The sequence below is a fragment of the Peromyscus maniculatus genome, chromosome X (assembly GCF_049852395.1).
Source record: "Peromyscus maniculatus bairdii isolate BWxNUB_F1_BW_parent chromosome X, HU_Pman_BW_mat_3.1, whole genome shotgun sequence".
Classification (NCBI taxonomy): domain Eukaryota; kingdom Metazoa; phylum Chordata; class Mammalia; order Rodentia; family Cricetidae; genus Peromyscus; species Peromyscus maniculatus.
The window spans coordinates 91,088,370-91,111,182 of record NC_134875.1 but is presented as its reverse complement, the minus strand read 5'-3'; the positions used below and the strand labels follow the sequence as shown (position 1 = coordinate 91,111,182).

At 44.1% G+C, this 22,813-nt stretch overlaps 1 pseudogene; it reads left to right on the top strand.

The window, feature by feature from the left end:
* Positions 1-6,917: 6,917 nt before the first annotated feature.
* LOC102923802 (guanine nucleotide-binding protein G(I)/G(S)/G(O) subunit gamma-5 pseudogene) overlaps positions 6,918-22,813 on the top strand; it is a 55,458-nt pseudogene continuing 39,562 nt past the window's right edge.

Below are 22,813 nucleotides of genomic sequence, written 5' to 3'. Positions count from 1 at the left end.
AGCAGGGCAGTAAACAGCCTTCCTCCATGACTTCTGCTTCAGCTCCTGCCTCCAGCTTCCTTCCATGAGTTCATTGGAAGAAGGACTACAAACTAAGACAATTCCCTCCTCAAGTTGCTTATGCTCATGGCGTTTAGGACAGAAATAGAAACCCTGACTAAGCCAGTGTGTCCCAGAGGATGGCCAGACAGGCCACCTGGAGGCCTCAGCTCCTCACACTCATCATCAACAGGAGACAGAGGGCTCCCACCCACCTGCTGCTCTTACCCACACAGCCACCACAGTGGCATCGGGTTCTGATTGGCAGGTGATTTCTCAGACCTCTGCATGTGCCAGGTCTGAGGCGGCAGTACCTATGATGTTTGACTGCTCCCACACAGCTTCTTCCTCCACCCTGGCTGATCGCTCTGACCCCTCCTCCACTTTTAATAGTAGGAAAAAGTGTGGATTCACAGGTTTCCAGTGCTCGCTGGCTATGGAGAACCTTTACTTGGCCATTCGTATGCAATTTATTGTTTGGCCTATGGCTTCATTTATTTGCACTGCAGAGGGGGGTGGTGATCTATTTTACCCATCCTGTAGATGAGGAATCAGAGGGCCCAAGATGGAGGCCACTCAGACTGAGGTAGCCAGGAGGTAGCAGTATAGGGACTGAAAGCTAGAGCCCTCTGAGGACACGATGCCTGCCGTGGACCTGGCAGCGTGTCTTTGATACCATGGAGGAACCCAGGGGGGCCATCAGGCAAGACCTCCCGCCCACACACCACACTCTGTCTTCACTCCGACCCTCACCCCATCTACCTAAGCACACGTCTAATTACATTTCCTTCTCCCCCATGCTGTCTGCTCCTGCCTGACATCCTGACTGAAAGGAGAAACCCAAGGCAGAGGAGAGCATGGCCTGCCAGAGATCACTGACCCAGCTCTGGCAATGCCTCAGTGAACTTGACCCCAGCCTCCTCTCCAGGCCCCATGTACATCTTTTCTCGGGTTGCCATGGAGACGGGTTCAAATGGCTTTGCCCATTTACTGTTGGATTGCCAGTGTTTGTGTTGCAGAGATTTCCTCTTGGACTATGGGTTGAATTTTCCTTTTGCTACTGATGAATCACAGGAGACTTTCCATCTGAGGGGCAGCCTGGGTCTCCATGTGAAGACCCTCTGAAAGCAGAGAGGGAGGCCAAGGGGAAGGGGCACAAGATGCCTCATTCCCTGTCCTGTGTGTCACATTACAGCTTGCCATGCCTGTTAACAGGACACTTGACCCATGTCTTGGCTAGATCTGTTCCTCGCTTCCTCTGCCAATAAGGTTCAAAACAGCAAGTTTCGGGGGACCCCTGACAGCCTTGATTCTAATTAAATTCCCCATTTCATGGCAGCCTCACCACTAGAATCCAGTGTTCCAGGCAGCATCAGTGTGATACACCACAAAGATACATCCTAGGTAGGGGGCTAGCTCTCTCTCTCCCCCCCTCTCTCTCCCTCTCTCTCTCTGTCTCCCCCTCTCTCTAGCTCTGTCTCCCTGTGTGTGTCCCTCCCTCCCTCCTTCCCATTATCCCTCTTCCTGTCTCTCCTCTCTCCCATCTCCCCTACTTCCCTCCCTCCCCCCTCCCACCCTCCTGTTCTCCTGCCCTCCACTCCTCCTATCTGTTGTGAGTCCCCGAGATCGATATATTTCTAGAAATTACTAATTCTTTTAACGGGAACACTTTGCTAAAATCTCTATTCCCAGAGGGCTTTATTTCAAGGACCAGCTCCGCTTTTCTCCCACAGCCCAGTGAATGCATCACACACTCAGCTTCAGTTCCCATGGCAACTGAGGCTCATGATCTAGGGACTAAATATGAGACAAAAGGAAGCAGAGAAGTGCTTGTGTTCTCTTCTCCTCTGCAGTACACAAGCCTCTATTACGGGGAAAATGGGACCTTTCGCAATTCCACCCTGCCCTCCCATCGCTGCTTGGTGGGGGCAGATAAGAAGGTACAGAGCTCTGAGGTGAATGTCTACACCCGCATGCTGCAGCAGGATGCTTTGCAGACCTGGTCCCTGACTCCCCCTCACCAACAGGGCTTTGTACCCCCAAACGATGAGCGTCACACCTAGTCGTCTTGCCACTCTCTAGCTGCTCCCCCCTTTCCACACGCTCTCCCCTCTGTCATATCGTTTGGGTTTCCAGTCAATTTTGGGACAAAACCCCCCATCCCGGCCTGGCTTCAGCATTTTGCCCCCAGAGGTGCACTTCAATCCTCACCAGTGGAGCCATGAGGGACAGGAGAGGTGTCTCTCTTCTGCTTTGGGACCTGAGAGACCTTATGTCCAGATGAGGGGATCAGCCTGGAAGGCTCTCACTTCCTGCCAACTCCTAGTCTACTGGGCTTTAAAGAGACAGACTCCAGGGGGGCTACTGCCCAGTTTCCTGCTTGTAGAAAACACACCAACTGCTTCGGCCTGCCCTTCAGCTCTCCCCCCGCCCCGCTCTCCTGAGGAGACAACTTTGACCTTTGTCTTCTTGCACCATTCCAGAGCCAGGTCAGCATGAGAGGCCTGACAGCATGAATTTGTCACAAAGCACCGCACAAAAGCAGGGCCAAGCCCCCACTTTCTCTTCCCTTCACTCTCATTATTCGGGTGCCTGTCTGGACGTCCATCTGCCCAGCCACTCTGTCCTTTCCTGGTTTTCAACTGCCCACCAGGCACTTCCCCTGGCCTGGATCGTCTTGGATGCCAAAGGTCAAGAAACTCACCCCCACCCGAGATGAGCCACCTCAATTCATGGCTGTGCCCTTCATTCGAGGGAACCACATGAAGGTTTCCCACCTTCCTGGCCTCCAGGGTCCCTGGGAGGCATTCAGTCAGTATTGACAAGGAGTGTTTGCATCCATCCTCTGCACTCCTGAGGTCCCATGTGCCAGTGAGTCCTCCATGTTTCACAGCCACCGAGGGACTCCAGATGCCTGTTTCCTTTGGAGACGACCCCAGAGAGGAATGGCCCTTCAGGAAGGTAAAGCTCACCTTGTCTCTGCTGCTTCTCAACACCCCTCCACCCCCCAAAATATACACAGCACTCCCAAGAGCTCATGCTCTGTGTGTGTAACAGAGCTCAGCAAACCGTGGGAAGGGACCAGGAGGATTCAAGTGTGCACCACAACGGCCAGGAAGCGATTGCTTTGTGTGTGTTCCCGGAGGCCAAGAACAAGCACCATCCTCTGCACTACAAGAGTGGTAGTCCTCTGTGGGACTCCATCTGAAGTCATTCCAGGACCAGAGCTTCCCTGCTGCTTCCTGAAAAGTTCCCCTTCCTCCCTCTGCTGAGGAGAAAGACAACCCCGACAGCTGACTGTCCTGTAGCACCCTTCTCTCTTGTCTCTCTCAACAAGCCATCCACCCTCACCTTCCTCCAGGTCCAAGAATCTGGACTCAGAGGGACAGAAACACGTGCATCCAGGATCTAGAATTATCCTCAATGAACGCAGGTCTTCATCCATCCTGCCCCTCCACATTACCGTGTATTCATCATTCTAGATCTCGGGGGTTCGAACCTCAGTCCTCATCTCTATGCATCTCTGGTTCCACTAAACCTTCCTCCTCAGCATAACCAGATACAGAAATGTGGGTTGTCGGTATTTCTTTTGAAGTAGGGTTGTACCTTTAACACAGCGGCTCTCCTAGTGTCCCTAATCTCTTTAATGCCTCCAAATGTTAACGTTTGGGCGCAGTCTCTGTACTCTCGCACCTTTCCACTTTGCTTCATGCCGTGTGGTTTGTTCCATCCACATGCAACTCTGTGTTTTATGCAACTCCATTTTATATAAGACCCCTCTCCGTCATCTGTTCTTTCTCAAGTGTGCTGCTCTTTGTTGACAAGCCTTCCTGCTAAGTTGGTCAGGTGGTGCTGCTTCCCCTCTCCTGTGTCTTGCACCCCTTTCTGTGCCCCAGACACCCTTTTTCTTCAGGATTGTGATAGCTTTGAGCAGGAACACTCTCAACAGCCTTCCTCTAACCATGTGGTCCTTTCACTAGCAAGGACTCTGCAGAGCACAGCTGCCTCCTGCGTTCCCCCATCTTCTTGTGCTGCTCTTCCTCCACATGTCACATGCTCATGTGCTCTAAAAAGTGGCTTTGTATTCCCATCTCCGCTCCTCACGTTTTCTCCTCTTAAGAAATTGATTTTCCCACAGTGAATGTAAACGTGTGCGTCTATCACTTCCTACATCAACCACTGTGTTTACTTACGAACAACATGGACACAGGATTGCTCAACTGCACCAACATCTTAGGCAAGGGCATATGCATACTTTCTTACGTTTAGCAAACGCCCGGGGTATCATGTTTTAATGATTTATTGATTTTTATTTTTGTACGTATGACTGCTGTTTGCCTCCGTGTATGTCTGTGCAATTCATGAGTGCCTGCAGCATCAGAGGCCAGAAGAGGCGGTCAGATCCCTGGAACTGGAGTCACAGAGGGTTGTGAGCTGGCTTGTGGTGCTGGGAATAAAACTTGGTGCTATGCAAGAGGAAAAGGTACCCTTACCCTCTGAGCCATGTCTCCAGCCCTATTCACCCATGTTCTGTATATTTTTCACATTCATAGTTTGTTTATATTGTACCTCCTGGGATCAAGTTGAGGGCTCCTCCCAGAACTGTTGCTGTTTCTTTTACACATCCTTTCCTTAGTGTTTCTTTGGGAATTTTAAACCATCCACCCCCATTCCAGTCATTTCCCAGTCCCTCGATATCTGCCCTTCACCCTCTTATCATCCCCCACTCAAAAGTAAATTGAAAAAGAAAATTAACACCAAACCATGTCACGAGAGGGAGCCCACCCCTGACACTGCCTGGAGTGCCAGAATCCAGAGGCTGGACAGCCCAGAGACCTAGGATAGAACCAGACATGAGTGGAAGAAAAAATGTCAATGTAACACTGCCTAAGGGTAGTCTGCTACACTCATAGATTGGTGCCTAGTCAAGAGTCATCAGAGGGGCTTCATCCAGCACCTGGTGGAAGCAGACCCAGAGACCCACAGCCAAACATCAGGCTGAGCTCAGGGAATCCTGCTGAAAAGAGCAGGGAAGGATTGTAGGAGACACAGAGGTCAAGGACACCATGAGAAAACCCACAGAATCAACTCACCTGGCTCACAGCAGCTCACAGAGACTTAAGCAACAACCAGGGAGCCTGCATGAGACTGACCTAGGCCCTCTGTATATATGTGACAGTTGTGTATCTTCGTATTCTTGTGGACTAACAGTGGAGCAGGAGCTCTCCCTGACTCTTGCAGACTTGGGGGACCCTACTCCTCATACTGGGCTGCCTTGCACAGCCTTAATACAAGGCAAGGTGTTGTCTTACTACATGTTGATATCCATGGGAGGCCAGCCATTTTGTTAACATCCATAGTCAGGAGAGTAAATAAATAAATAAAAGCACTTTGCTCCTCCGTATTCTCTGCCTCTCCAACACCTCTTCATGTGTCTTGGTGGCAATGGGAGCCTCAGTGTCACACAGTGTACCCTGTGGTCCTATCAGCGTTATTTGACAATGTTCATTGCAATGGTCTGGTTCAAGACTTCTGGTTTCTGGTACACATTCTTCACTAGACCCTCTCTGCAATGCCTCTTAGTTTTCAGGAGGGCGCCCCCAGTCATGGAGACGCTGTGATTAATGTTCCACAGGACCAGTTCCTTCACATGCTCTGGCAGGTCACAGATGGGGCAGATGTTAGGGTGAGCCAACCCAAAACCCTGGATGTGGGCCTGGGTGGTAGTTGAACTGGTCAGACCTGGCCACTGGGGCCGCCCCATTCAGGTGTGCAGCAGAGCCCGCTCTCATGCCCATGCCATCAGGACCAGCTTTCCCACACCCATGGTGAGCGGTAGGGCCATCTCTCCCAAGTGCTGGGGCCAGCTCTTTGCTGCAGTGTCCAGCAAGGGCCAGGGCCAGCTTAGGGCAGGGCTGGCTCAGCCTGACCCTTGGCTTTCATCATGCATGGTTCTTATATGGCCCCTGTGGAAACACAGGCCACAGATATCAACAGATCCCAGCTGCAGCAGGACCCCGAAGCCAGACAGGGCCCTCAGCAGCTCAGACCTAGACAACATCATGGCCCTGGTTGGCAGCACAGGCTGCTCAGATAGCATGGCTCCTGCAGTGGCACAGCCCTCGGACACCATCCAGCCCACAGCTTTGTGGCTCAGGCTCCAACCTTTGGTGGCAACACAGGCCAGGGACTTCAACACAGACCCCCGGCTGTTTTAGACTCAGGAACCCAGACATGGGACTCAGCAGCAGAGGGGCCTAGATGTCACCATGGCCTCAGGGAGCAGCCCAGGCCACTCAGATCATCATGGCCCCAGTGGCAGTGTGGCCCTTCAACACCAATAAGGCCCTAGGTGGTGGCCCAGACTCCTGGCATCTACATGACCTTTGATGGTAACAGGAGCCAGGGACATCAGCACAGCAATTGGCCGCCTTAAGACCACCGACCCAGACATGGCCCTCAGCTGAAGCCCTAACCAGTTGTCACCAGGGCACTGGGTAGCAGGCCGGCCCACTAAGATCTGTATGGTCCCATCTGCAGCATGGGCCTCAGAGACCTACATGACGTCAGGTGGTGGCTTGGACCCTGGGAATCTGTATGGACTTCTGTGGCAACTGAAGCCATCCATGGGCATCAACTTAGACCCTGGCTGCTGCAGGACCCCAGATCCAGACATGGCCCTTGGCAGCAGCTCAGGCCCAGACTTCACCAACACCCTGGGTGGTAGCTCAGCACACCCAGATCGTCATGGCCCCAGCAGTGGCATGGGCCTCGGGCACCAACATAGCCACAGCTAGGAGCCCACACCTGGGCATCGGTGCCACCTTTGGGGGTGAAATGGGCCATGGACTTTAACACAGACTGGCTGCAGCAGCAGAATGGACCCAGACATGGCCCTCTGCAGCAGCCTGTCCTCGGAGGTCACCATGGCCCCAGCTGGCAGTGCAGGCCCCCCAGAGCAGTATGGCACAGCTGTAGCATGGCTCTTGGACCTCAACATGGCCTCAGGAGGTGGGCCAGACCCATTCACCCATTTTTAAATGGTGTACACACAGTGCAAATAGCAATGGGTCTAATACCCTTTATGTTCAAAGTGTTCCTTAGCCATTTTCAACCTCATACACTCTTTTTTCTCCTCATTACATTCTTCCCACCTACTAGTCTCCTTATTCTTATCACAGTCTGCCTCTTGTTTACATGCATGTCATATAGTATGCATGAGAAATGTGTTTGTTTTAATCACGGATTTTTGACTTGTTTGGTTCTCTTATAGTTGTTGGAATCCATTTATTCATTAATTTTCTGCCTGATGGATATGTAGCAAATATTTTTTACCCATTCTGAATGCTGTCTCTTCACTCCAGCAATTTGCTGGCTTTTGCTGTGGAGAATGTTGTTAATGCCTCATGATTCCATCTGCCAAATATGGAGCCCATTTCCTGAGCTACTGAACCTTTTAAGAAGGTTCTTGGCTATACATACCCTTCTCTTGAGGAATTTTCCCTATATTTCCCTCTGGCATGTTCAGAGTTTCAGGTCTCATATGAAGGTCTTTGATCCAGTTGGAACTGATTTTTCTTCAGGATGGAAGATAGGGATGCAGGTTTAGTCTTCTACACGTGTATATCTAGTTTTCCAGGACTATGTGTCAACGAGGACGGCTGCCTGTTCTCCAGTGTATGCTTTTGGCATTTCTGTCAAAATAGCCACAGAAGCCGCGTATGTTGTCTGGCATGTGGACCCTAGCGTCTTAGTTTTCCATTTCTGTGTTTAAATAGGAGTTAGTGTCTGCAGAAGTCAGGGGACAGGAAAGGAGCCATGAGAGGAGGTCTTGAGGGGAGGGACAGTGCATGTGACATGAACGTGGAGTTGGGGGGACTCTGGGGCTAGAAAGGTTTAAACGGGGATGGTGCTACGGGCAATGGGGTTGTGGGAAAAGGTCAACCAAAACTTAGGACATAGGCAACAGCCATGCAGAGACTTACTAAATTGAGAAAGTAACTAAACGATTTAATTGATTAATTATTTCGATTGGAGGCACCCTCCATGGATGGATAATGCTACTCCACAATGCTATAAAACAATGGAGGGTATTACCATTGGCCTAGTAACCTACCAAACCCAGACGCTAAGACCCTATTACTGAAGAACCCACAGACATGGGATGCAGCACATAGATAAATCAAGTCGAACTAAGCTGGAAGTTTCCTCTCTGCCGGCTGGTGTTCACAGTGCTGGAAGGTCCCATGCAGGCTGTGGCAGAACAGAAAGAAAACAAAATCAAGAAGAAGGCCTCAGTGGCCTTATCCAGCCCTGCTCCGTGTCCTATGATAACCCCTCACCAGGCAAGAGGCTGTCACTGTGCAGTAGGGACACAACTGCTTCTGGAGTAAGCACCTACTTCATGGCTGGATTTCAGGCTTTATCCATGGGGAGAATTACGTACCCAGAGTCTTAGGTTCTCTCTTGCTGCCATCATCCACCAAGACCAAAAGTGACTTTGGGAGGAAACTGTTGCTTCATCCTACATCCTGTAAAACCGGAATAGGGACCTGGAGGCAGGAACTGAAGCAGGGGTCATGGAGGAATGCTTCTTACAGGCTTGCTCATCATGGCTTGCTCAGTCTGCTGTCTTATGTGACTACCTGCCCAGGATTGGCACTGCCAGCCGGGACCTCCTACATCAGTCATTAATTAAGATAATACCCCAGAAACTTGCCTTCAGGCCAATCTTATGAAAACCTTTTCTGAATTAAGATTCACTCTTCTCAAATATGTTTAAGTTTGCAGCAGGTAGGAAAAAAATTCACAAATTACCCCTTGACAACAACTTGTCACCAAACATTTCACTTTTTTTGACTTATCAGGTTGCATTAATATATTTATGCATTATATATGTAACAATAACAATGAAAGAAGGAAGAGGCCATGAAGTTTTTCATTTTTCTTTTTTTGTTATTTATTTTTTTGTTTTTACATCCCAATCAAGGTTTCTCCTCCTTCCTCCCCTCTTCCCAGTTCCTTCTCCCTCCCCTCTCTCCCACTCACCCGCCCCTCCTCCATTGTTTCTCTTCAGATACAGGCAGGCCTCCCATGGATATCAGGCAGCCAAGTTATAGCAAGTTGCAGTGCGATTAGGCTCCTCCTCTTCTATTAAGACTGGATGAGGCAATACGGTGGGAGGAAAGGGTCCCAAAAGCGGGCAACAGAGTCAGAGACAACACCTACTCTCACTGTTAGGAGTCTCACATGAAGACCACTTTACACAACTGTAACATATACGCAGAGGGTCTAGATCAGTCCCATGCAGGCTCCCTGGTTGCTGGTTCAGTCTTTGTGAGTCGATGTGAGCCCAGGTTGGTTGATTCTGTGGGTTTTCTTCTGGTGCCCTTGACACCACTGGGTCTTACAATCCTTCCTCCCCTTCTTCTTCAGGATTCTCTGAGACCCACCTAATTAATGTTTGACTGTGGGTCTCTACATCTGTTTCCATCAGTCGCTGGGTGAAGAGGCCATGAATTTGAGAGAGAGAAACGCAGAGGATGGGAAGGGTAGGTGGGAGGAAAGGGGAGGGTGAAACGATGTAAATATATACTTATTGAAATATATTTTTATTAAAAATAGATTATTTTCCCATACACTATATCCTGATTATGATTTCCCCTTCCTCTACTCCTCCCGGTTCCTCCCCACTTCCCTTCCCATTCGGATCCACTCTCTTTCTGTCTCTCATTAGAAAAGACAAACTTTTAAGAGGTAACAACAAAACATAACAAAATAAAATGTATGATAAAACAAAAAAAAAAACTATCACATCAAAGTTGGAAAAGACAAACCAACCGAAGGAAAAGAGCCCAAGAGAAGGCACAAGAATCAGAGACCCACTCGTTCATATACTCAGGAATCCCACCAAAACGCTGAACTGGAAGACATAATATATTCACAGAAGACCTGATGCAGACCCATGCAGGCCCTGTGCAGGATACTTCAGTCTCTGTGAGTTCATATGAGCTCTGCTCATGTTGATTTAGAGGGCCTTGTGTTCTTGATGTCCTCCAATCCCTCTGGCTCTTATACTCTTTATGCCTCCTCTTCTATGGGGTTCCTTGAACTCCGAGGAGAGGGATTTAATGGAGACATCCCATTTAGAGCTGTGAAAACACATCACTTTCAAGCTATAACTTTCCTTTCTTGTTTATCCCCAATGATTTCACATTAATATCAATATTACAATACAAAACATTCAAACTTTTACAAGTTCCACCCTCTTTAAAAATTCCAACATTTTATCCAAAGTCTTTTTAAAGTCTCTAAAAATACAAAGTCTGACAGTGTAAAGCGGGGTGCTTAGTGTATGGGATGTACTCATGATCCTCTTGGTTCCAAAGGGCCTTGGCAACTGCACTTCGCCCGCCCTGCCATCCACAGCACACAGGTCTCTCAGGGTCAGGTCAGCTCCACTCCCTGGTTGTTGCTGCTTTTTTATTCTATTAGTGAAGCTTTCCATTGAGGTTTTGTTTGTTGGCTTGTTGTATCTTTTTCTTTCTTTTTCATACAATATACTTTGATCATGATTTTTCCCTCCCCCAATTCCTCCCAGATCCTGGTTTTATTGAGATGGAGTCTCTCTACGTAGCCCTGGCTGTCCTGGAACTTGCCATGTAGATCAGGCTGGCCTGGAACTCACAGAGATCAATTGCCTCAGCCTCCCCTATGCTGGGATTAAAGGCATGTGCCTGGCAAGTGTTTTTTTTTAATTTGCTTTACTGAAATGAGACTATGTCATAGTAGACACGACGTTTCCTCCCCAGTGGATTAGGGATGGGGCTCAGTAGCTAAACCTTCATACTCAGGGCATCAAGTATGATCTAAAACCCTATACTAAGAGGTGAATGTTAAATGCAGAAATGACCAAAATTTATGGATAAGGTAGCTATGAAAATACAATAACTCCAGTAACCTCTGTGGAATATAGGAACTGAGTGTGTCCTAAGGTATTAGTTAATGAAAGTTTAAATATTAAAAAACAAGTGTAATAATAGTGATTCCTATTAAAGCAACAGAGAAAAATGAAAGAATGAAAAGGAAATAGAGACAGGAAATAATATAGAAGAAGAGAATAAGTTTAAGGTTAGGCTCAAAAGAGGAACGGTAAGGAAATCCAATTACTCAGCCTCAGTACTTTGGAGCTCGAGGCAGGGAGCTCCCAAACCAGGCTATTTAGAAAAGCTATATTAAAAAAAGGAAAAGAAAAAGAAAGGAAATAAATAAAAGAAAGAAGAGTATACGACAGAGCTTTCCACAGAATTAAATTTAGATATGATACGATATCTATCTCTATGCAGTGACTCTCCTAAGCCTAGGGGCAGACTGATTATGTGCTCATTTGTCTGAGCACAGGTACAACAGTCTCTTTATGTGGCCACTTGCATGACCTCAGGTGTATCTGTGATCACGCACCTGATTTTATGTGTAGACTGTCTCCCACTCATGGGTGACCAGGTACAGACTCCATGTGACCATTTACCTGAGTACAGGTAGAGTTAATATGTAGTTAATAGTCTGAAACAAGGGGTAGATCCTGCTTCTTCACCATCTTGCTTATCTGTAAAAGTCTGGCAAAGCACAGAGCTTTGTGCAATCATCATTTCTATGCCCATCTTTATGTTCCTTGCCTTGCAACCAGAGGGTGCGGCTCATGGGCCATGCAGAGAGTATTGTAACTAAGGATGTTCTTTCAGACTATATACACCGGATAGGGCTCTCAGATTTAGAGGTTTCCCTATGGCCAAAGGCATTCTGTATGCTTTCCAGAGCCCAGTACTCACTAGGCTCGTGGTAATTACTTTTGATTGTTCACTTGACACGATACAGAATCACTTGGGCAGGGAATCTCAATGACAAGTTGTCCAGATTAGGTTGGTCTATGGACATGTTGGTGAGAGATTTTCTCGGTTGAGTCAATTGAAGTAGGAAGATTAACCCTGAATTTGGGAGGTGTTGTTTCATGGGCTTTGACCTCGAGTGAATTAAAACTAGAGAGACAGATGAGCATACATGTGACCATTGCTCTTTCTGACTATAAATGTAATGAGAGCAGTCCTTTCAAGCTTTTGCCACCGTGACTTCCTTGCTATGATGTACCTGAAATGGCTGGTCAAATCAACTCTTTCTCCATTAAGTTTCTCGTGTGAGGGTATTTTATCACAGTAATGGGAAAGGAATCTGAGACAAGGTGCCCTGACATTTGCCTTGATTCCCAGAGTCGACAGTGCAGGGAGGTGTCTTTGCTTCTTCAGATGCCTAGCCACCGACTCAGCAGGGTCTTCTCAAATGACTTCTTGCCCCTGATACTATTAAGTGCTGAGAAGAGAGAATGCCACCAGAACCTGTAGAGTATGCAGACCCCAATGTTTCTACTGTCTCCTTGTACTGAAAATCTGCTCAGTGATCAATGTTGGTTCTGCTTTATTTCTTTGTATCCATTCAGCCATCCATTTATTTATCTGAGAGAGACGCTTATGTACTTCAGGATGACCTCCTCCTTTGAACCTCCTGTAATCTTCACTTAATTGTTGGGATGACAGCCATGGGTCATCTTGCTCAGTTTAGTGCCTCCTAGGCAAGTGCTGTACTAACTGAGTTATAAATACAGCTGGTTGTAGCACTTTTGAAGTCTCTGTTTTGGCTTTTGTTTGGTCTGAATATATCTTTCTGCTGCCAGTTGTAGTTCCATGGAGTTGTGTGACAAGACTTTTCCTGGGAAGATGCAGCATGCATGTCTACTCACCCCAGACAGGGAGCCCACGACAAACCAAAGTACAGATGCCACTAAAGTCCAACTTGTTAAACCATTAAATTTACAGGAATATGGGTGAGGGGTTACTTACAGGAGCAGAAACAACTCAATGACAGCTTCACCACCAAAGCCCACCCTAGGTGAATGAGAGCTCACTGGAAACCTGGAACACATTGCATAGCCCACAGGCAACTCAACAGGCTGGTGAGTGTCCTTTCTAAGTTGGTCTAAACATCTTCCAGACGTTTCAGCTGGTTTCTGCTTCTTCCAGGCAGCTGGTTTGGCCTCAGAGTCTTCTTTGCATCATGTAGGGTCTGAGGGAGACTCTTAGTAGTCTTCATTGTTTACTCTTAGGTAGAAGGGGCCTAGTGAATCTGGTCAGTTTCAAGGACTTTCTGAAGCTATCTTGAGTTATTAACCTTCCTGCTAAAGGAGCTTCTCTACAGGATGGAATGTTTCTTTTTTTTTAATTAATTTTTTGATGATTTATTTATTTTTAGTTCACGTGTATGTTGTTTTTCCTGCATGTATGTCTGTATGAGGGTGTTGGATACCCCAGAATTGGAGTTACAAATAGTTGTGAATTGCCATGTAGGTGCTAGAAATTGAACTCAGATCCTCTGGAAGAGCAGCCAGTGCTCTTAAGCACTGAGACATCTTTCCATCCCAGGATGGAATGTTTAAATATCAAAGGAAAAACTTTATGTAACTCATGGTACTTTTGCATCTCCTATAATCAGTCAATCAATCAATCAATCTCCCTCTCCTCTCTCTCCTCCCTTCCCATCCATCCTTCCCTCCCACTCTCCACTCCGTTTCTGCCTCCCCTTTTTCTGTAAATTATCTGGTACTGAGCTTCTTGTTTTGTATTAAACCATGATTCCAAACTTCTGCACTTGTGGTCAGTTTGTACTAGGACCAAATCTCTCTCCAAGTGGGACTGAGCCATATGCAATGGACTCTGAACTCCCCCGTTCTGATTTCTAATGTACTCTCCTTTTTTGTTTGTTTGTTTGTTTGTCACTGAAACTAGTGTTTTCTCCTACTTCATAAGACAGCTTTCTCAAACTACTGTAGTGGGTAGCCATTCCAACCTTGATCTGGAAGTTCCAACCCTCATTAGGCTTCGGTAACTGTCACACCTACAAGGCGGGGCCAAGAGAGGACCCTGAAGACCGGAGATCCGGATGCACAGGCTCTCTTGGTTCCTGGACCCTGGATGCTAGAGGTAGACCGAGAAGAGTTCTCCAGAGAATACCGCTGGACTGTGACACACCTTTCCCAGACCCTGCAACCTACCTATCCCTTCACTTGTAAGTTACGCCACTAAATAAACCTCCCTTTTAACTATGTGGAGTGGCCTTAATAATTTTACCAATATACTCCTGATTTATTACCTATAAATGCTAGGAGTAAAGTTATGGGGTACCACTTTCCAGGGCATCCTGTAACATTTTATATCCAAAATGAAGTCTCCATTTGTTTTGTAATAATTCAATTATCCTCTCTGTCTTGTATGCTAACATATTTACACATGCATATGCATGTTAATTTTGGTAATAATTGATGGGTATTTGAGATTCCTTTGGATTCTTTTTCACTCATTAAAATTTTTCTTTCTTGCTGGGTGTTAGTGGTGGGGCATGCCTTTCTTCCCAGCAGAGGCAGGTGGATGTCTGAGTTTGAGGACAGCCTGATCTACAGAGTGAGTTCCAGGACAGCCAGAGCTACACAGAAAAACCCTGTTCTGAAAAACAAAAACAAAACAAAAATTTCTTTCTTGAGATGTAATTCAAGAACCACAAAGCCTGCCCTTTAGAAAGATGGAATGATACAGGTGGAGGCCCTCTGTTCGACCAGAGGCCATGCCTGATGTCAGACCTCTAAGTAGGCCACCTGCCCACAGAGTCCCCGACTCTTTTGGTGCATGCTCCCCTACTCCCAATCCCTCTCCACTCCTCTTTGCTGTGTCCTAGCCCCAGACTCGGACAGAGGGCCCCTAGTTGACCAGAGTCCATGCTAACCACCATAAACCCAGGTAGGCCAACTGCCCTTGGACCCACTTACTTTCTTGGTGATCCTTCCATCCCCAATCCTGCTACCCCTCCTTGTCACCGTGTCCCAACCCCCATCTTGGGCGGAGACCCTCTTCTTAACCACAGGCCACACCAGCCAGAAGACTACAGAGGAAAGAGAAACCAAGGAACAAAACACTCATCAATGAAGACAAACTCAGAAGTTGGCACCTAGACCTATAATCACCCCCAAACCAGATGCCTAGAAGCCGGTGTAAGGATACAATCAACAACAGCCAGGGCAATATGTCTCCACCCGAGCCCAGTCATCATCCTACTACAACAAACCCTGAATATTCCAACATAGCTGAAACACGAGAAAAAGACCTTAAAAACAACTTTATGAAGATGAGAGAGGTCTTTAAGGAAGAAATGAATAAATCCCTTAAAGAAAGCCAAGAAAAAAAAAAACAAAAAACAAAAAACCAAACAGTTTAATTCTGGAAGTGGAAAAATCTAGGTAAGTGAACAGGAACTACAGACTCAAGCATCACCAACAGAATATAAGACATGGAAGAGCACCCAAGGTATGATAGAAGAAATAGATCAGTCAAAGAAAATGTTAAATCTAAAAAGTTTCTGACACAAGACATCTAGGAAATCTGCGACACTATGAAAAGGCCAAACATAAAAATAATAGGGACAGAAGGGGAAGAAACCCAGCTCAAAGACCTAGAAAATGTATTCAACAAAATTATAGAAGAAAAATTTCCTAATGTAGAGAAGGTGGTGCTTATAAAGGTACAAGAAGCAGACAGAACACCAAATAGATTGGACCATAAAAGAAGGTCCCCCCATCACATAATAATCAAAACACTAAATATACAGAACAAAGAAAGAATATTAAAAGCTGCAAGGAAAAAAGACCAAGTAACATATAAAGGCTATTAGAATTACATTCAATTTCTCAATGGAGACTCTAAAAGCCAGAAGGGCCTGGACAGATTTCCTGCAGACTCTAAGAGATCACAGATGCCATGCCAAAGTACTATACGCAGCAAAATTTTCAATCACAATAGATGGAGAAAACAAAATATTCCGTGATAAAATCAAATTTAAACAACATTTATCCGAAAATCCAGCCCTACAGAAGATACTAGAAGGAAAACTCCAACCCAAGGAGGTTAACTACACCCATGAAAACACAAGAAATAATCTTTTTTCTTTTCTTTTTTAAATTTTTTATTATTAAGAAATTTTCTATTCATTTTTCATACCAACCACAGAGCCCCCCCCCTCCTCCCATCCCCGATACAGGAAATAATCTTACACCAGCAAAACCAAAAGGGAAATACACACACACACCACCACCACCACCACCACCACCAACAACAACAACAACAACAGCAAAACAGGAACAATCATTGGTCATTGATATCTCTCAATAACAATGGACTCAATTCCCCAATAAAAGACACAGACTAACAGAATGGATGCAAAAACAAGATACCTCCTCCTGCTGCATACAAGAAACCTGCAACATCAACACTAGATATTACCTCAGAGTGAAAGGTTGGAAAAACATTTTCCAAGCAAATGGACCTAAGAGAAGAGCTGGTGTAATGATTTTAATAGCTAACAAAACAGACTTCCAGCCAAAATTAATCAAAAGAGACAGGGAAGGAAGGACATTTAATATTCATAAAAGGAAAAATCCACCAAGATGATGTTTCAGTTCTTAACATCTATGCCCAAATGAAAGAAACACTACTAAAACTTAAATCACACATTCATCCTTATACATTGACAGACTTCAATATCCCACTCTTACCAATGGACAAGTCATCCAGACAAAAACTAAACAAAGAAATACTGGAGCTAACAGATGTTATAAATCAAATGGACCTAACAAATATCTATACAACATTTCACCCAAACTCAAAAGAATATACCTTCTTCTCAACATCTCACAGAACTTTCTCCAAAATTGATCATATACTCAGTCACAAAGCAAATCTCAACAGACATAGGAAAATTGAAATAGCCACCAGCATCCTAGCAGACCACCATGAATTAAAGCTGGATATCAATAACAGAAAACCTGCAAACTCACGGAAACTGAACAACTCTATACTGAATGACTATTGGGTCAAGACAGAAAGAAATTAAAGACTTTCTAGAATTCAATGAAAACGAATATACAACATACCAAAACTTATGGGATACAGTGAAAACAGTGCTAAGTGGAAAGTTCATAGCACTAAGTGTCTACATAAAGAAATTGGAATGATCTCATATTAGCAACTTAACAGTACACCTGAAAGCTCTAGAACAAAAAGAAGTAAGCACACCTATGTTGAATAGGTGGCAGAAAATAATCAAACTGAGGGATGAAATCAATAAAAATAGAAATAGACCAATACAAAGAGTAAAACAGGGTTGGTTCCTTAAGAAAATCAACAATATAGACAAACCCTTATCCAAATTAACTAAAAGATGGAGAGAGAATACCCAAATTAGCAAAATCAGAGACAAAAGGGGACATAAGAAGAGACAATAGACATTGAGAAAATCTAGGGAATCATTGGGTCATACCTTAAAAACCTTTACTCCACTAATTGGAAAATCTAAAAGAAATGGATAATTTTCTCAATAGATACCACTTACCAAAGTTAAATGAAGATCAGACAAACAATTTAAATAAACCTGTAAACCATAGTGACATAGTGGCAGTCATTAAAAGTCTCTTAACCAAAAACAAAACAAAACAATAACAAAAAACCCCCAGACAAATGGTTTTAGTGCAGAATTACACCAGACTTTCAAAGAAGAGTTAATGCCAATACTCCTCAAATTATTCCACAAAATAGAAGCAGAAAGAACATTGCCCAATTCATTTTATGAAGCACAAATCACATAAACACTCAACAAAGAGATTTACAAACCAATTTTCCTCATGAACATAGTTGCAAAAATACTCAACAAAATACTTCTAAACTGAATCCAAGAACACACTAAAAACATTATCCAACATGATCAAGTAGGCTTTATCCTATAGATGCAGGGATGGTTCAACACACAAAAATCAATGTAACCCACCAATTCAAAAAATGAAAGAAAAAACCACATGTTCATCTCATTAGTTGCTTAAAAAGTCTTTGACAAAATCCAACACCCCTTCATGATAAAAGTCCTGGAAAGAGTAGTAATACAAGGAACATGCCTCAACATAATAAAGCCAATTTACAGCAAACCAACAGCCAACATCAAATTAAACTGAGAGAAACTCAAGGCAATTTCACTAAAATCAGGACCAAGATGAGGCTGTCCACTCTTACCATATATATTCATTATAGTACTTGAAGTTCTAGCTGGAGCAATAAGAGATTGAAGGAAGTCAAGGAGATACAACTTGGAAAAGAAGAAGTCAAAGTATTCACAGATGATATGATATTATTCATAAGCGATCCCCACATTCTACCAGGGAACTCCTACAGCTCATAAACACCTTCAGCAAAGTGGCTGGATACAAGATTAACCAAAACCAAAACAAAAAACTAAAACAAACAAACAAACAAACAAACAAAACCCCCAAACCCAGTAGCTTTCCTATATACAAATGACAGACTGAGAAAGAAATCAGAGAAATAACACCCTTTGAAATAGCCACAAATAATATAAAATATCTTGGGGTAACTCTAACCAAGCCAGTGAAAGACCTGTATGATAAAAACTATGTCTTTGAAGAAGGAAATTGAAGAAGATATCAGAAGATAAAAGATCTCCCATGTTCATGAATTGGTAGGATTAACACAGTAAAAAATGGCTACTCTACCAAAAACAACTTACAAATTCAACACAATCCCCATCAAAATTCCAACACAATTGTTTACAGACCTTGAAAGAACAATACTCAACTTCATGTGGAAAAAAAAAAACAGGACAGCTAAAACAATCCTGAATAATAAAAGAATTTCTAGAGGTATCACCATCCTGGATTTCAAGCTGTACTACAGAGCTATAGTAATAAAAACTGCATGGTATTGGCATAAAAACAGACAGGTGGATCAACTGAATCTAATCAAAGTCCCAGACAAATCCACACACATATGGACACCTGTTTTTTTTTTGTTGTTGTTTCTGTCTTTGTTTTTATTAAAAAGCCAGAAAGACACAATGGAAAAAAAGAAAGCATCTTCAACAAATGATGCTGGTCTAACTGGATCTGTGCATGTAGAAGAATGCAAATAGATCATTATCTATCACCCTGCACAGAACTCAAGTCCAAGTGGGTCAAAGACTTCAACACAAAGCCAGATACACTGAACTTGATAGAAGAAAAAGTGGGGAATAACTGGAATGCAGACATCCAGTTAGACCAGCAGAGACCCACAGCTAAATACTAGGTGGAGACATAGCCCAAATTGGAGAACTGCATCAGGTCCCTCCATCTCCTTGGAGTTTGGGGAGCCCCCAGAGAAGAAGAGGAGGAAGAATTTTAGGAGCCAGAGAGGTCAAGGAAATCAGGAGAAGAGGGCCCACAGAATCAACTAAGCAGGGCTCATAGGGGCTCACAGACAGTGAAGCAGCAATCACGGAGCCTGTATGGATCTGTGCTAGGTCCCCTGCATATATATTATGATTATTAGTTTGGTGTTTTGGGGACTCTTAACAGTGGGAGTGGGGTTTCTCTGACTCTTTTGCCTGTTATTAGGACCCCTTTTTCTCTTACCAGGTTTCTTCACCAGCCCTTATATGAGGGTTTGTGTCTAGTCTTATTGTAACTTGTTATGCTGTGTTTGCTTGATATCCCTTGGAGGCCTGCTCTTTTCTGAAAGGAAATAGAGGAGGAGTGAATCTGGGGGAGAGGGGGTTATGGGAAGGAACTGGGAGAAATGGGAGGAGAGGAAACTGTGGTTGAGATGTATTGATTGTATGAGAGAAGAATAAAAAAGAAAAAAAAAGATAGAATGCAATGATTTTGGGTATGTTCAATGAATTTTACAACCCCCACTCTGTAGGATGGCTTTTTGCTTTGCTATTTATTTATTTATTTATTTATTTATTTATTTATTTATTTATTTATTTAATTTTTTTTTTTTTTTGGTTTTTCGAGACAGGGTTTCTCTGTGTAGCTTTGCGCCTTTTCCTGGAACTCACTTGGTAGCCCAGGCTGGCCTCGAACTCACAGAGATCCGCCTGACTCTGCCTCCCGAGTGCTGGGATTAAAGGCGTGCGCCACCACCGCCCGGCCTTGCTTTGCTAATTATTTAATTTGGTTTTCAGAAATATCTTGTTTTGCAGTGTTTATTATGAACGTCAGGGCTGCACACATGGTTGGTAAGTGTTTAACACTTAGCCACACTGGAGAAGTGTTTTAGTCTGAGTGTTGTCCTGCTTGCCTAGTTTTAATTGTCTTACTTGTGGTTTTCTCTCATATCTAGGAATTCATTGCAAAGCTCAAAGTCATGAAACTTTGAGGGGATCCCTGCAGGTGTCATGCCAGGCAGAGAAAAGATCTATGAAGAAGTGAGAATGAAAACTCAGTTCACCCTAACTTGGGCTGGACCAAACTTTGGGAGTTTGATACCAGGCCATTTATTACCAGAATATTTAAACAGTACAATTTGGAAAAAAATTTCCTGGTGTAATACAATCCCCAGTGCACGAGGAGGTATAACTACATCGAAACTCAAAGTACATGTCATTTATTTCAAGAAGATGGGTTCTAGAGCCAGGCTACCTTTATTAGCTTAAGGGCTCAGGGGAAGATTTGGCCTGGCCTCAGTCATACAGATAGTGTAGAGGTCATTTGTGCTAGTATCCATATTCAGTCCTGGTTGTGGTAGCCTGGGGGAGCCTGTGGCTGTACACATAATGTAGGGGTCATCATATAGATTACTAGCTACCTCAGTCCCGGCTGTGGAAGCCTGATATGGCCTGGCTCAACAGGAAGCAAAGATCACCAGGCGGTTAATCACCTCCAATTCCCAGCCTTCTCCATGGGAAGAACAGATATTTCCTCCTTTGAGGAGACACCCCTGTGTGATTAACACTCCTGGTTTCCCTGGAGATCTGTGGGCGCAAGAACCTCCATGCTCCCAATAAAACTTTTTGCCCATGTTTTCTGGAAAATACTTTCAAACAATATATTATCAAGGCTTAAAATACAAAATATTTAATGAATTGCTACAACTCAATACAAAAAATTCAACAAACGGATTTGAAAATAGGAAAAGGACTCAAATAGTATTTTTTCCAAAGAAGTCTAATGCACATCTACCAGATATATTAAAAGTTATTCATTATGATTAATCAGCATGGAAATGCAAATTAAAACCACAATGAAATATCACCCCACATGTATTGGGAGGGAAGCTCTGAAAAAAAAAAAGAAGATAACAAGTGCTGGGGAAGATGTCACAAAATTGGAACCATAGTCCACTGTTGGTGGCAATGTGGAATGACACAGCCACTTTTGAACAGTGTGATAACTTCTCACACAAAAATGCTCTTGTGGGGAGATAGTCCTAAGAATTGAAATCAATATCTTAAAGTGGTATCCATATTTCCATCTTTGTTGAGGTATTATTCCTAATAGCCAAGATATGAAAACTGTATGAAAAATCCTAAATACCTATTGACAGCTGAATGGGTTAAAAAGCCGTGAGGTTTGAGGGGAGATACAGTAGCCTCTGGGATGAGCTTCATGTTTGGAACTTGAATCTGTCTGAGCAGCAATATGCTCGGCAGAGGCAAAATTGACAGAAGAACCCAGCTATAATGATTGAAGTACCTCTGTAAGTATGTTAGTTTTGACTTATCTTAAAGAATGAACACCAAGGTTTTATTACACTGTCTAGTAAACGTCCCTTTTCCTCTTTAAAGACAAAAAACCCTGTGGACATGCATATAATGGGATATAATTCAGAGTTAGTCAAGTATATCATGCCACTTGTGATAATGCAGATCAACTGAAAAGAAAAATTTTAAAAGAAAACTTCTAAGAGCGTTCAGTAAAATCAAAGGGGATATGAACAAACAAACTCCTGAATGAATTCAAATGGAGTACAAGTCCTGAATGTAAGAAGGAAGTCAATCTGCTGGCGAGGCTTACCTCTGAGGATTTGTTTTTGACATCTCAAGTTTTCATTTCCAGTTTCAGTTCAGTTAGGGTTTTCTTCAGTGATTCTGTTTCTTGGTTAAATTCTTTCTTTTCTTTTCTTTTCTTTTCTTTTCTTTTCTTTTCTTTTCTTTTCTTTTTACTTTTCTTTTCTTTCTTTTCTCTTCTCTTCTCTTCTCTTCTCTCCTCTCCTCTTTTCTTTTCTTCTTCTTCTTCTTCTTCTTCTTCTTCTTCTTCTTCTTCTTCTTCTTCTTCTTCTTCTTCTTCTTCTTCTTCTTCTTCTTCTTTTTCTGAGACAGGGTTTCTCTGTGTAGCTTTGCTCCTTTCTTGGAACTCACTCTGTAGCCCAGGTTGGCCTCCAACTCACAGAGATCCTCCTGCCTCTCCTCCCGAGTGCTGGGATTAAAGATGTGTGCCACTACCACCCTAAATTCTACTTTCATGTCTTGGATTGTTTTCATTATTTCATTTAACTGTTTGTGCTTTCACAGTCTTCACTAAGGCATTTATTCAAATCCTCTTTAAGGTCCTAAACATATTCCTAACTGCTTTGTTGAAGTCCTTGTCTGTGTTTCAGCTCAATTGCCTTTCACAGGGTATATTGCAATAGGGTTTCTGGCCTCTGGGGGAGGCGTATTGTCTTGGCTCTTCATGTTGAATTTTTTCACTGGATCTAGGCATCTGGAGTTATGATGTTTGAAGTGTTTCTTGGTGTAGATAATCTGGTCTCACTTTTGTTTAGGTGGATGTTGTTTGTTTTTGCTCTTTTAGGGGTCCCACCATGCAGCTCTCAAATAAATCACACACGGAGGCTTATTATTACTTATGAATGCCTGG